General features: G+C 44.1%; 1 long non-coding RNA gene across 1 annotated transcript in view; it reads left to right on the top strand.

Annotated features, from left to right (window-relative positions):
- LOC311521283 overlaps window positions 1-10,268 on the top strand; it is a 72,341-nt gene extending 62,073 nt beyond the window's left edge. The window contains exons 6-7 of the long non-coding RNA XR_014711844.1: window positions 7,704-7,903; window positions 8,034-10,268. This is a non-coding gene — a long non-coding RNA (uncharacterized lncRNA). The remainder of the gene's footprint in view (window positions 1-7,703; window positions 7,904-8,033) is intronic.
- The last annotated feature ends 1,810 nt before the right edge of the window (window positions 10,269-12,078 follow it).

Below are 12,078 nucleotides of genomic sequence, written 5' to 3' on the forward strand. Positions count from 1 at the left end.
CAGTAGTGCTTTGATTAAGGATATAATTTCCCTGTTTATGGGAGACAGCAACAGTCTCTCAGCACTTTCATGACATCTCAAGTCTGTTACATATAAAAGTACAGCTGTAGTACAGTAAGTTCTTGTTGTTTTCAACATTTCATAGCAAGCCACTGCACACAGTGTTTGCATTAATTTAGCCTTAAAAGTATTGTTCACAGGCCAATGGGCAGAGCTGTGGGAGGGGAATGAAGTGATGGCTTTTTCCTTTACAGAAACCTTGGGGCTGAGCTGTATAAACATGACAGAAGCATTTCTTGTTCGAAGATCTGACAGCCCAACTCCTGATGGCTTAAAGCACTGGGGGGTATCTGCTCTTCAGCGCATGTGACCTCGTTTCACTACTGGCTATAACGAACAAGGATGATCTGTGGCAGATTTGTGCTAAGCCACACTTTAAAAAAAAATCTAGAGGCAAAAGGCCAGAGTGACATCAAGGCACAACCGTACAATGTGTGGATTCCCAAGAATGGCTATCTCCTTCTGCAAGTCCATGGCTGTGCCTTTCCCTCTTTGTTACTTAATTTCTATCCACTTGTCTCAAATGCAGAAAATTATCTTACATAATGACAGGTTTCAGAGTAACAGCCGTGTTAGTCTGTATTCGCAAAAAGAAAAAGAGTACTTGTGGCACCTTAGAGACTAACCAATTTATTTGAGCATAAGCTTTCGTGAGCTACAACTCACTTCATCAGATGCATACTGTGGAAACTGCAGAAGACATTATATACACAGAGACCATGAAACAATACCTCCTCCCCCCACTCTCCTGCTGGTAATAGCTTATCTAAAGTGATCACTCTCCTTACAATGTGTATGATAATCAAGTTGGGCCATTTCCAGCACAAATCCAGGTTTTCTCCCGCTCCCCCCCCCCAACTCACTCTCCTGCTGGTAATAGCCCATCCAAAGTGACTACTCTCTTTACAATGTGTATGATAATCAAGGTGGGCCATTTCCAGCACAAATCCAGGTTTTCTCACCCCACCCCCCCTTTTTTCCAAAAAGCACACACACAAACTCACTCTCCTGCTGGTAATAGCTTATCCAAAGTGACCACTCTCCTTACAATGTGTTTGAAAATCAAGGTGGGCCATTTCCAGCACAAATCCAGGTTTTCTCACCCTCCTCCCCCAAAACACACACACACAAACTCACTCTCCTGCTGGTAATAGCTTATCCAAAGTGACCACTCTCCCTACAATGTGCATGATAATGAAGGTCGGCCATTTCCAGCACAAATCCAGGTTTTCTCACCCCCCACCCCCATACACACACAAACTCACTCTCCTGCTGTAATAGTTCATCCAAAGTGACCACTCTCCCTACAATGTGCATGATAATCAAGGTGGGCCATTTCCAGCACAAATCCAGGTTTTCTCATCCCCTTCCCCCCCCCCCACCAACTCACTCTCCTGCTGGCAATAGCTCATCCAAACTGATCACTCTCCTTACAATGTGTATGATAATCAAGGTGGGCCATTTCCAGCATAAATCCAAGTTTAACCAGAATGTCGGGGGGCGGGGGGGAAGGGGGTTAGGAAAAAACAAGGGGAAATAGGCTACCTTGCATAATGCCTTAGCCACTCCCAGTCTCTATTTAAGCCTAAATTAATAGTATCCAGTTTGCAAATGAATTCCAATTCAGCAGTTTCTCGCTGGAGTCTGGATTTGAAGTTTTTTTGTTTTAAGATAGCGACCTTCATGTCTGTAATTGCGTGGCCAGAGAGATTGAAGTGTTCTCTGACTGGTTTATGAATGTTATAATTCTTGACATCTGATTTGTGTCCATTTATTCTTTTACGTCACATTGTAAGGAGAGTGGTCAGTTTGGATGAACTATTGCCAGCAGGAGAGTGAGTTTGTGTGGGGGGGGGGGGGGTGAGAAAACCTGGATTTGTGCTGGAAATGGCCCACCTTGATTATCATGCACATTGTAGGGAGAGTGGTCACTTTGGATAAGCTATTACCAGCAGGAGAGTGAGTTTGTGTGTGTGTGTGTGTGTTTTTTTGGAGGGGGGGTGAGAAAACCTGGATTTGTGCTGGAAATGGCCCACCTTAATTTTCATACACATTGTAAGGAGAGTGATCACTTTAGATAAGCTATTACCAGCAGGAGAGTGGGGGGAGGAGGTATTGTTTCATGGTCTCTGTGTGTATATAATGTCTTCTGCAGTTTCCACAGTATGCATCCGATGAAGTGCGCTGTAGCTCACGAAAGCTTATGCTCAGATAAATTGGTTAGTCTCTAAGGTGCCACAAGTACTCCTTTTCTTTTTGAGAAAATTATCTGTTTCAAATAATTGTCAGAAAGTTTATCAGCTGCTATCGGCACGTGCCACTTATTGGCGTGTAAATTACCAATTGCAAATGTGGTGTTGTAAAATTACACTTGTTTCTCTACTTTTCTTTTTCACACCAAATCTCATTAACAAATTGATTGAGCTGGTTGAGAGTATAACAGAGTAAGTCAAAACCCAGCACTTTGTCCTGTTAACAGATGAACCAAAAAGGTGTTGGGGTGTCTGCTAAACTAATGAGGTAATGTGAAAGAATAGGAATAATGGGATTTGAGCAGTGAGGGGTGGTTTGTTTCTCTGTGTTGCCTAGCCTATGACACACTTTCTGTCCTTGTAAATGAACTTGTTTTTCCTGTTTCATTCACTACACAGTTGTTTTAGGTTGGTATAGTTCCCAAGTGGTTTGTTTCCTTTTTTTAAGACAGCATATTGTACATGAATGATATTGAATAAACGATGACTGCAATACAAGAGATAGTATGCCTGTTATTTTCTAGTACCAACCATTCTGTATCTTTTAAAAAAAAAATTGAGTTTGCAAAGGAATAAGTCAAAGGTGAAATCACCATTATTTAAAGCAGCAAGTGCTTCCAGAAGGCTTCTCTGCCTTCCAATAATGAAAGTTCAAGTGGAAATATTATTTAACTTTAATATAGATTCTTCTGAATAATTCCTACTTTTTATGTTTAAAATGATTTGCCTAATGCAAATATGCAAAATTAAACACACAGAAAGAGGTGACAAGGACTAGCTTGTGCTTCTGAACCAGTCCTGAGCACAGGATGGTGAATGAGTTCCACCAACCTCGGAATAACTCAGGAAGGAACTGTGACTATGATACGTCGACATTTGAGCTGGGAGATATGGTTCCCATTCACAGATGTACCTGCTGTCACTCTGCTTGGGCGAGGGCCTAAAAACGAAGTGAGTCTGCAGTGGCACAGGTTGTCCATTCGAGCTAACTGTCAGAGTGCAATCCCTGGGTACATCCTCAAGTGGCTAACCCGAGATGCCAGCCATATTGCCATGGACACGCTGCTATTTTTAGGTGCTAGCTTGAGCAGAGCTAAGGAGGGTACGTCTATGCAAACTGGGAATCACACCTCCCAGATTAAATGTAGCTGTATCCTTAGAGGCCCACATCTGAAGCATAATTCCTTCTCTGCTTCCCCCTTGCTTCAGGAGCACATTAAGAGGTGGGGAGGGGTTAGCATTTTTCTGAGGCTTATGCCAGCAGCAAATTATCATACCTTCCATGTCAGTTTAGCTATTCTGGCTAATGTATCTGGGAGCCATTGATCTATGCCAAAAGTGGGAGTAAGCATGTGCACAAACTCCAATTTACTGCTGTGTGCCTGGACGGTCCAAAGTCGGGTATCCCGCAGTTGTAATCATTGGGCCTACAAATTTACCCAAATCATGAGCTCAACTGGGAGAAAGTGAATAAAAGTTTACGAAATGCTCCTATCACATATAATGATAAATGCTGATTGTGGGGGGAAGGCGGGGAGAAATGCAAAAGGGAGACAGACTAAATTAGTCCAAATGAAAAGGCTTACTGATATAATTCAAGGACTGTGTTAAGGTCATATCGGATAAAGAAGAGAAGTGGCTGGAAATCAGTGACCCAAAAATGGCATGTCGGATATTATGCCTAATGTGAACAAAATAATGAGAGGACCAGCTATTCCGTCCATTATTCCCTTTCTGGGGTTCTCAAAAAGAGACTTTGGGCAGCGGAAAGCTGGCTACCATGATACTGGCTGACTTAAAGAAGGGGAAGAAGCAAGCTTCTCATAGCTCCCACCCCACCCTCTCCTGGGACCCCAGAATCCAGCATTGTGCCTTCACTGTCCTGATCCTGAGAGATGTCCGGACCAGACCAGACCAGGGCAGAGAGAGGGACCCAGATGATTCCTCCATCTCCACAGGCTCATGCTAAATACCGAATGCATCTGGGATGTGAGATTTTTGTCACCCCCCCCCCCCTGTTGTGTGTCCTTTTCCAATTCCTCCCCCGCTTTATTTTTTCCCTTTCCTATCCCTCTCCTTTTGCCTTCTGTCTAATAAGAATCTGGCTTAGCTGGGCAATAATGTAACTTTTGCAACATTACTGTAAGCCTGTGACCAGAAGGACAACTCGAATCAATGCCCTACACAGCCCAATGCTGGTACAAGTTTGCCATGTCTCAGAGTGGCTAATAAGACCAAGTGCCATGCCTGTGTTTCTCCAGCAGTGAGGTGGCAAGTAAAAGTCAACAGCAAAGACAGAAGCTGGATTTTAAGTGTGTGTGTGTGTGTATGTTTTCTAGAAAATGGGAGTGGACTTTAACAACAATAGCTCCAGCCTCTTTCAACCAACTTCTTCTCTGTTCTCCAAAAAGGGCAGTTCTCACCATCTAAGAGACTGTCAAAGTGGGGAGGGGATCCTTCTAAAGACTCTTTCCAGGTAAGAGAACAAGGAATGCTGTTAAAATAAAAGCCTTACTTAAAGCATTTGAAATATATGGTATTTAACTGTTTTTCATTCTTGTACTGTATCCTTTTAATAAAAGGCTAAAGAATGTTTCATGGTGTCTCTTTGCCAGGTCGAGCTCTCTGAATACCAAATCCTGAACTTTGTCTAATACTGTTTCATGTTAGACAGTGACAGGGTCACATTAACATCTTTGGCTTTTTGGGCCGATTGAAATTAAAATTATACTCCACAGGGATATAAAATGGGGGTTTGCTTCCCTCTGTGGGCCTGATGTCCAAAACACAATTTAGCACCATGATATGACAAGCCAGATGATTCTTCCAACTTCACTCATATTGAGTAGTACCTCACTCTGAGCTGTCTTATTGAGGGAAATGGCACTATTCCTGGAGTAAGATATTAGTGTGATCATGGGCCAGCTTCTGCCACTTGTGATGACCAACAACTACTTCATAATGTACGGTGTCCCAGTGGAACATAAGAAAGAGGCTCTGTCTTACAGATGCTTCTAAAGGACCCATTCCTCTCCCAGCTAAGTCAATGGAAAAACTTCCACTGAAATCAGTGGAAGGAGGATGAGGCCCTAAACAAGGGGCCTACCTATACTATGGGATTCCAGATGTTGAAGAACAATTCTATTTTGTCATGCATGGGACCATATTGTCTCCAGTCTTCACAAATTGAGATGAAATCAATCCAATGTTCTATACAATTTCCAAAATACCTTTCTAGTGCTGAAAGATTATTTTGAAGTCCAAGTTTAATATCAAATAGGTTGGGTTTTTTTGGCACATACCCACTCAAAACACTGAGCTAAAGTTGCTGAATTTAAAAAGTATTAATGGCATGGTTAAAATTCATTTTAGTTAAAATTCAGAGTTGTCAATAACTTGGTAACAGAATGATCAGGCTAAAGGACATAAAGACTGTAACTCAGGAAAGCACTTAAGCACATGCTGAACTTTAAATATGTGCTTAAGTACTATTAACTTCAGAGGAACTTAAACACATGCTTAAACTTAAGCAGATGCTTAAATGCTGTCCTGAATCAGGGCCTAAAATGATGCAGTGAAGTGTACCACTTGCCACCCAACAAGATCAACAACAGTCAATATTAAATATCAGCTTTGTACATCCTGACTGCTGTACTTAGTGACTGGATACAGATGGACATCTGTGGAGAAAGTTCCTTCAAATGTTGGGTTTAGGTCTCTTGAGATAAAGTAGTACTGGAGTGTATTTCCCAACTGATTTGTACTCCCAATAAGGGATCTGCAGACACAGAAATACATTTAAAGGCTACCTGTGGTAAGATGTTGACATAGTTCTGAGTGCCCCCTGTCATCAAATCTGTATGCCATCAGTAATTTTTAATTTTTCAGCATAATTTCATTTTTGTCATTTCTCTCTGTTCAAGGTCTACTCCTCCCAGCTGGATAATTCTAACAAGGCTATAAATGCAGAAAGTATGTTTTGACTAGGGATAGTAAAAATAATTTATTTCTCTGGAAAGTTACTACTTATACAAGTCAGCACAGCTGTATATGTCTAACATTTAGGGCATGGCTACACTTGCAGATGTAGAGTGCTGTGAGTTAAACCCGCCTTTGGAGAGCGCAGTAGGGAAAGCGCTGCAGTCTGTCCACACTGACAGCTGCAAGCGCAGTGGCGTGGCCACATTTGCGGCACTTGCAGTGGCATTGGGAGTGGTGCATTATGGGCAGCTACCCCACAGAGCACCTCTTCCCATTTGATGAAGTGAGCTCTAGCTCACGAAAGCTCATGCTCAAATAAATTGGTTAGTCTCTAAGGTGCCACAAGTATTCCTTTTCTTTTTGCGAACACAGACTAACACGGCTGTTACGCTGAAATCTTCCCATTCTGGCACTGTGGCTTGTGGGAAGGGGGTGGGGGGAGCACGGCATTCTGGGTCCTGTCCCAACGCCCCATGATGCATCGGTTCACATCCCAGCATTCCCTTTGCTTCCGTCCACATTTGGCACCATCTTTCAACATTTTTCGTACTGCGCACTCTGTCTTCCCTTTCGGTCTGCGGGAATGGAGCCCAAACTGCTGAGGAATATGCTGATGAGTCTCGCCAGCACGTCACGTTTGGCAGTCGAGTTATTCCTTAAGATTCAGAGTGACAGTGAGGACTCCAATGGTGATATCAACTCGAGTAACGCAGACAACACAAGTTTGCTTGTGGCATTCACGGACATGCTCACCACCATGGAACGCTGCTTTTGGGCTCGGGAAACAAGCACTGAGTGGTGGGATCACATCGTCATGCAAGTCTGGGATGATGAGCAGTGACTGCGGAACTTTCGGATGAGAAAAGCCACTTTCATGGGACTGCTTGGGAAACACAAAGGGCAAGGGGGTGGGGTGGGGCGGGAATGGTACAAACACAGATTTGCGTATGTCCTGTCTGGAGTGCTGTGCAATGCGTGCTGCACTTCAGGATGGCTATACTGCATGGTGATGGGGGTTGAGTGCCGTGGGTACGGGTCATCGTTTTCAGGGCTGGGTGGCGAAGCTACAGGTGTTGGAGGCAGTGGGTGGCGGTAAGAACCTGGATGTTGGGGAAAGTGGTTTGGAGGTGACATGGGGGCACAAGAGTTTTGGGACAAGGGCTGGGGGTGGGGGCAGCGGTAGTGCTCTGCCTGCATGGCTACGAGTACCTGGATCGAGTCCGCTTGCTGCTTCATGATGCTTATCAGCCGCTCTGTGCTTTGGTGCCAGCGATCCACATTCTGCTGGTGGACCCTCCTTTCACTCTCCCGCCACTCCTGTACTTTTTTATTTTCATTAGTTGAATGCTGCATGACTTCATGCAGCATGTCCTCTTTGCTTCTAAGTGGCCTCTTCCTGATTCTTTGCAGCCTCTTGGACGTTGATAACACGGACGGCTGAGATCTCAAGGTTGCATCTGGAAAGGCAAAATGCAACACGTAACAGAGACAGCATTGTTCACACCAGACACAGCAATGTTTCCCCCGTACTCAAGGGCAAGCACAGTCTACACAATAGCATAATTTGCCTGTCCCAAAGCAAGCACATAACCCATGGGAGCCCCAAAATGGTGAGTAAGCACAGGGTCAAGGGGGACTGATTGTTTCATGGCTGTACTGTCCCCTGGATTTCTGTGCCTTGGGGAGAGCCAACAGCAACGGGGGCTTCTATACTGAACACTGTCCTCACATTTTCCACAGGAGTTGGTCCTGGAAGATATCTCGCTGCTGAGGGTGACCAGGGAAGCAAGGGAGGGTCTTCTACCACAATGCAGCTTCCGCCCTGGCCCATATGCAGCTTGCCTGTGTGCAGCAATGGTCCCCCCCCGCCCCTCGGGGCACAGTGGCACAGAAAAGTTAGCCTTACTGGGACAAGGACCACAGTGGTTCTCCTGAGAAGCCTGCGCAAGCATATTGCCCAAGTTCTGGATGAGACCTTTGAAGAGATCACTGAGGTCGATTACCGTGATGTGAGAGAGCACATCAACGCCCTATTCCACATCTAGGCATGCATTCAGCCCTAGACCTCCTCGGCCCAAGAGCCCTCACCGAATAACTTCCTTCCCAAAATAAAAGCTGCTTACCGGGAACCTCCTCTGGTGTTTGTTCTTCCCCAAGCACCAGCCGATGCGACTGGCTACCTTCCTCTTGGCTTGAGAACAGCTCCTGGCTGCATGCATCTAGGGATTCCAGGGTGTCTTCGTCCAGCAGAGCACCCTCGCTCCTTCTTTGCTGCTCCTTCTCCTCTTCCTCTTCCTGCCTTGTTGCACTGGCCTTTGAGGTGTCCATGGTGGTACTCGGCATGGAGGTGGGGTCACCCCCAAGTATCACATCCAGCTCTTTGTAGAAACGGCAGGTCGCAGGGGCAGCACTGGAGCGTCTGTTTGCCTCGCGGGCTTTGCAGTAGGCATTCCACAGCTCCTTCACTTTAACCCTGCACTGCAGTGCGTCCCGGTCATGGCCCCTTTCCAGCGTGGCCCTTGATATCTACCCGAAGGTATCGTAATTCCTGCAGCTGGAGTGCAGCTGGGACTGGACAGCTTCCTCCCCCCAAACACTGATGAGGTCCAGCACCTCGCCATTGCTCCATACTGGGGATCACCTGGCACATGGAGGCATGGTCACCTGGAAAGATTCGCTGAGAACACTCCACGCCTGGCTGAGTGAACAGGAAGGGGATTTTCAAAATTCCCAGAGAATTTAAAGGGCAGGTCTGATGGTTGGTCACCTGAGGGAAGGGCAGTAGAGTTCAAAGTGATGACCAGAGTGGCTAGAAAAGGCATTGTGGGACACTTCTGGAGGCTGATCACAGTACAATAACAGACCAGGGTGTCCACAGTGGCGCCGCAGCGCTCCAGTGGGGATGCACCAAACGTTATTCCCCTCACCGAGGTGGAATACCAGCAGCACTGTAGCCATGGAGACAGAGCCCTCTACGGGCCTTGCCAGTGTGGACGGGTAGTGAGCTAGTGCGCCCGGGGCTCCTTTATTGCACTGTAACTCGCAAGTGTAGTCAAGCCCTTAGATACATGCAATGAGCCAAATCCTGGACTCGCTCAAGTCAGTTGCAAAATCTCATTGACTTCAGTGGGACTAGTGCTTAGACATCATATTTATAGGCATTTTATAAATATCAATAGCTCCAATCCAGTAAACATTACTAGGCATAATTCTTACTAGCAGGACAACTGTCATTGAACTCACTGGCAGTCCTCATGACAGTAAGCACTATGCCAAATTGTATATTTAGGACTAGGCACTAAAATAAATAGATAAGATAAAAGCTCAATGCATGTAGAGCACTGCACTGCCTGAGACTTGGTCTAGATTTAAAAAAATAGTTTGACATAGCTACATTGGTCTGGGGTGTGAAAAAATCACACCCTGATCAGCATAGCTATGCTGACCTTACTCCCAGTGTAGACGCAGCTATATCAACAGAAGAATTTTTTTATTAACACAGCTTCTGTTGATTGCGGAGGTGGTGTTCCTGCACCAATTGGAAAAACCCCTTCCGGGGATGTAGTCTATGTCTACACTGTGGGGTTATGCCGGCAAAGTTATGATGATATAGCTATGCTGGTATAGTGCTCTGTAGCGTAGACAAACCCTGATGTGGATGTTGCTACATTTTAGTATTTTTGTTTCTTCACAACTGCCATGATGCGAACTTGACCTGATTAAGTTGACACAAATATATGTTCTAAAGAGTTCGTTTTCAATGTTTCAGTTCTCTGTTATTTTGATGGCCTCCCCTTCCGGGGCCAGCCTTGGCAGGAACTAATCCAACAAGTTTGTATTATCTTCATAACAAACCTCCCCATTATTCTTTATACTGTGTGTGTGTATGTGTACACATGCATACACATAAAGATCATAAAGTTTTAAGACTAAATGTTTTGAAAACATCTTTCAGAAAGAACATGCTCAACAGTTCACAAGAGGATTAGTAAATGTAGTTTGATTTCTTAGAAATCACCTGTATTGCATTAAAATTCTAACCATTATCCAGAAGTAGCTTGTTTATAATGTTTATCTTGCAGTTTGCATTTTTAATGTATTTAGGCTGTCACCTTGTGAGATAGAAAAACAAGGTGGGTGAGGTAATGTAAAAGACTGGGCCAACTTCTGCTGGTGAAAGAGACAAGGTTTCGAGCTTCCACCAAACTCTTCTTCAGTTCACATTTTCTGTTAAAACTATATTTTCAAAACTTTGCCATTTACAAGTTTAATCCAATCACCAAAACATGCAGTTCTTTATTGCAAATTTTGGATGTTATAGTGCATTGGACAACTACATCCAGAGCAGGTTTCCAGCTAGGAGGATGTCAGTTCACCCACTGCTATGAAGTGAAGACCTGTAAAATGAGGAGGGTAGGACCCTAGAGGGTGGGTTGTAGAACTTCTAGCCAGTGTACATGTTTTTTTATTTCCTTCTGGTCAAGGTTGTATGGTACATTCTTCCCAACTCCAGTTTAGGGAGAGGTGGATCGAAAGTGCAAATTTTTCAGTGATTTCACTCTCTCAAAATTTCTCTTCAAATATGTTATGTTGTTTTCTTATTTAATTTTGCCAAAATGCAATGTCACTAGGCTGTCTTGTGCTGTGACCTTCAAATTCTCCCTGAATGAGAAGATTAAACATCTTGGTGCCAGACCAAGAGTTAAAAGCAACACAGCCAACTTCCTTTTCCTCCATTCAGTGCCCGCCAAGTCACAACCTCAGATCTATCTTTATTCATACAGGCTGGGACAGATTCACCTGCTCTGAGGCCAGGCTACCAGAGGATGTCACTGCAAGATGAAGTCTGTCTGTGTAGGCGAGAGGAGTTTACATCTGCTGGAGGGATTGTGATGTGTCTGTCAGAAGGGATCAATCTTTGCTAGATCTGAAGAGCTAGTCCTTTACTCTCATAGGATAAAGGGATTAGGCATATTGTAAGCCTCGATATAAACACCCTGATGAGCAAACATGACTTAAACATGAGCAGGACTGTTGTGAACACTTCTAAGCACAGGAGAAATTAAGATTTCTTAGGCTTCTTTATCCCAGTCTTCTCTCTTTCTTCCCATCTCCTCTCTTTCCCCTCCTTTGTGCATTTACCTTCTCGTAAACTCATTCTTGGTTTCTCCATCTCTTCCTTCATTTGTTTCTCAGGCCCAACTTGCTGTGTTTGTTCACTGAATAACAACATATTTCAAATTGTGTAGTTGAGGGTGATGCAACTAAGCATAGCTTAGTACCCTGAATCACTTGCCTTGCCTGGCAGTCACATATTTTTCTGATATAGTCTAAAAGTATTCCTCATCATGTATTAACAGAAAATAGACTCCACAGGCCTGAAACAAAACATGCAATTATTGATCATTAATTCTTCAAGTCTTATAGTGCTCGGTTCAGTGTGTCCAATGCACCTTTTCAATAAAGCTGTTATCAGAAATGATGATCTTAAAGAGACGCTGAACACACACCAGTGCACACTTGTGTTGTAGAAGAATCGAAAGAGAAAGATGCCTCTCTGTTCTGGGCTTTTGCACGCATTAATTTTGGCCTATGTACCATGGGGATAGGCTGTATGAAAATGCAGAAGATAGACTAGATAGATTAACTAGCTAGGAACTTTCTAAATGACTAGAAATATTAATAAGAAATGTTTCATCATTGAACCCTACTGGTTATTTTTATATCATAGAATCATATAGATAGAATCACATAGAATCATAGATAGGATCACATAGATGGAATC

Source organism: Lepidochelys olivacea (assembly GCF_965140295.1).
Source record: "Lepidochelys olivacea isolate rLepOli2 genome assembly, chromosome: 5".
Taxonomy (NCBI): Eukaryota; Metazoa; Chordata; order Testudines; family Cheloniidae; genus Lepidochelys; species Lepidochelys olivacea.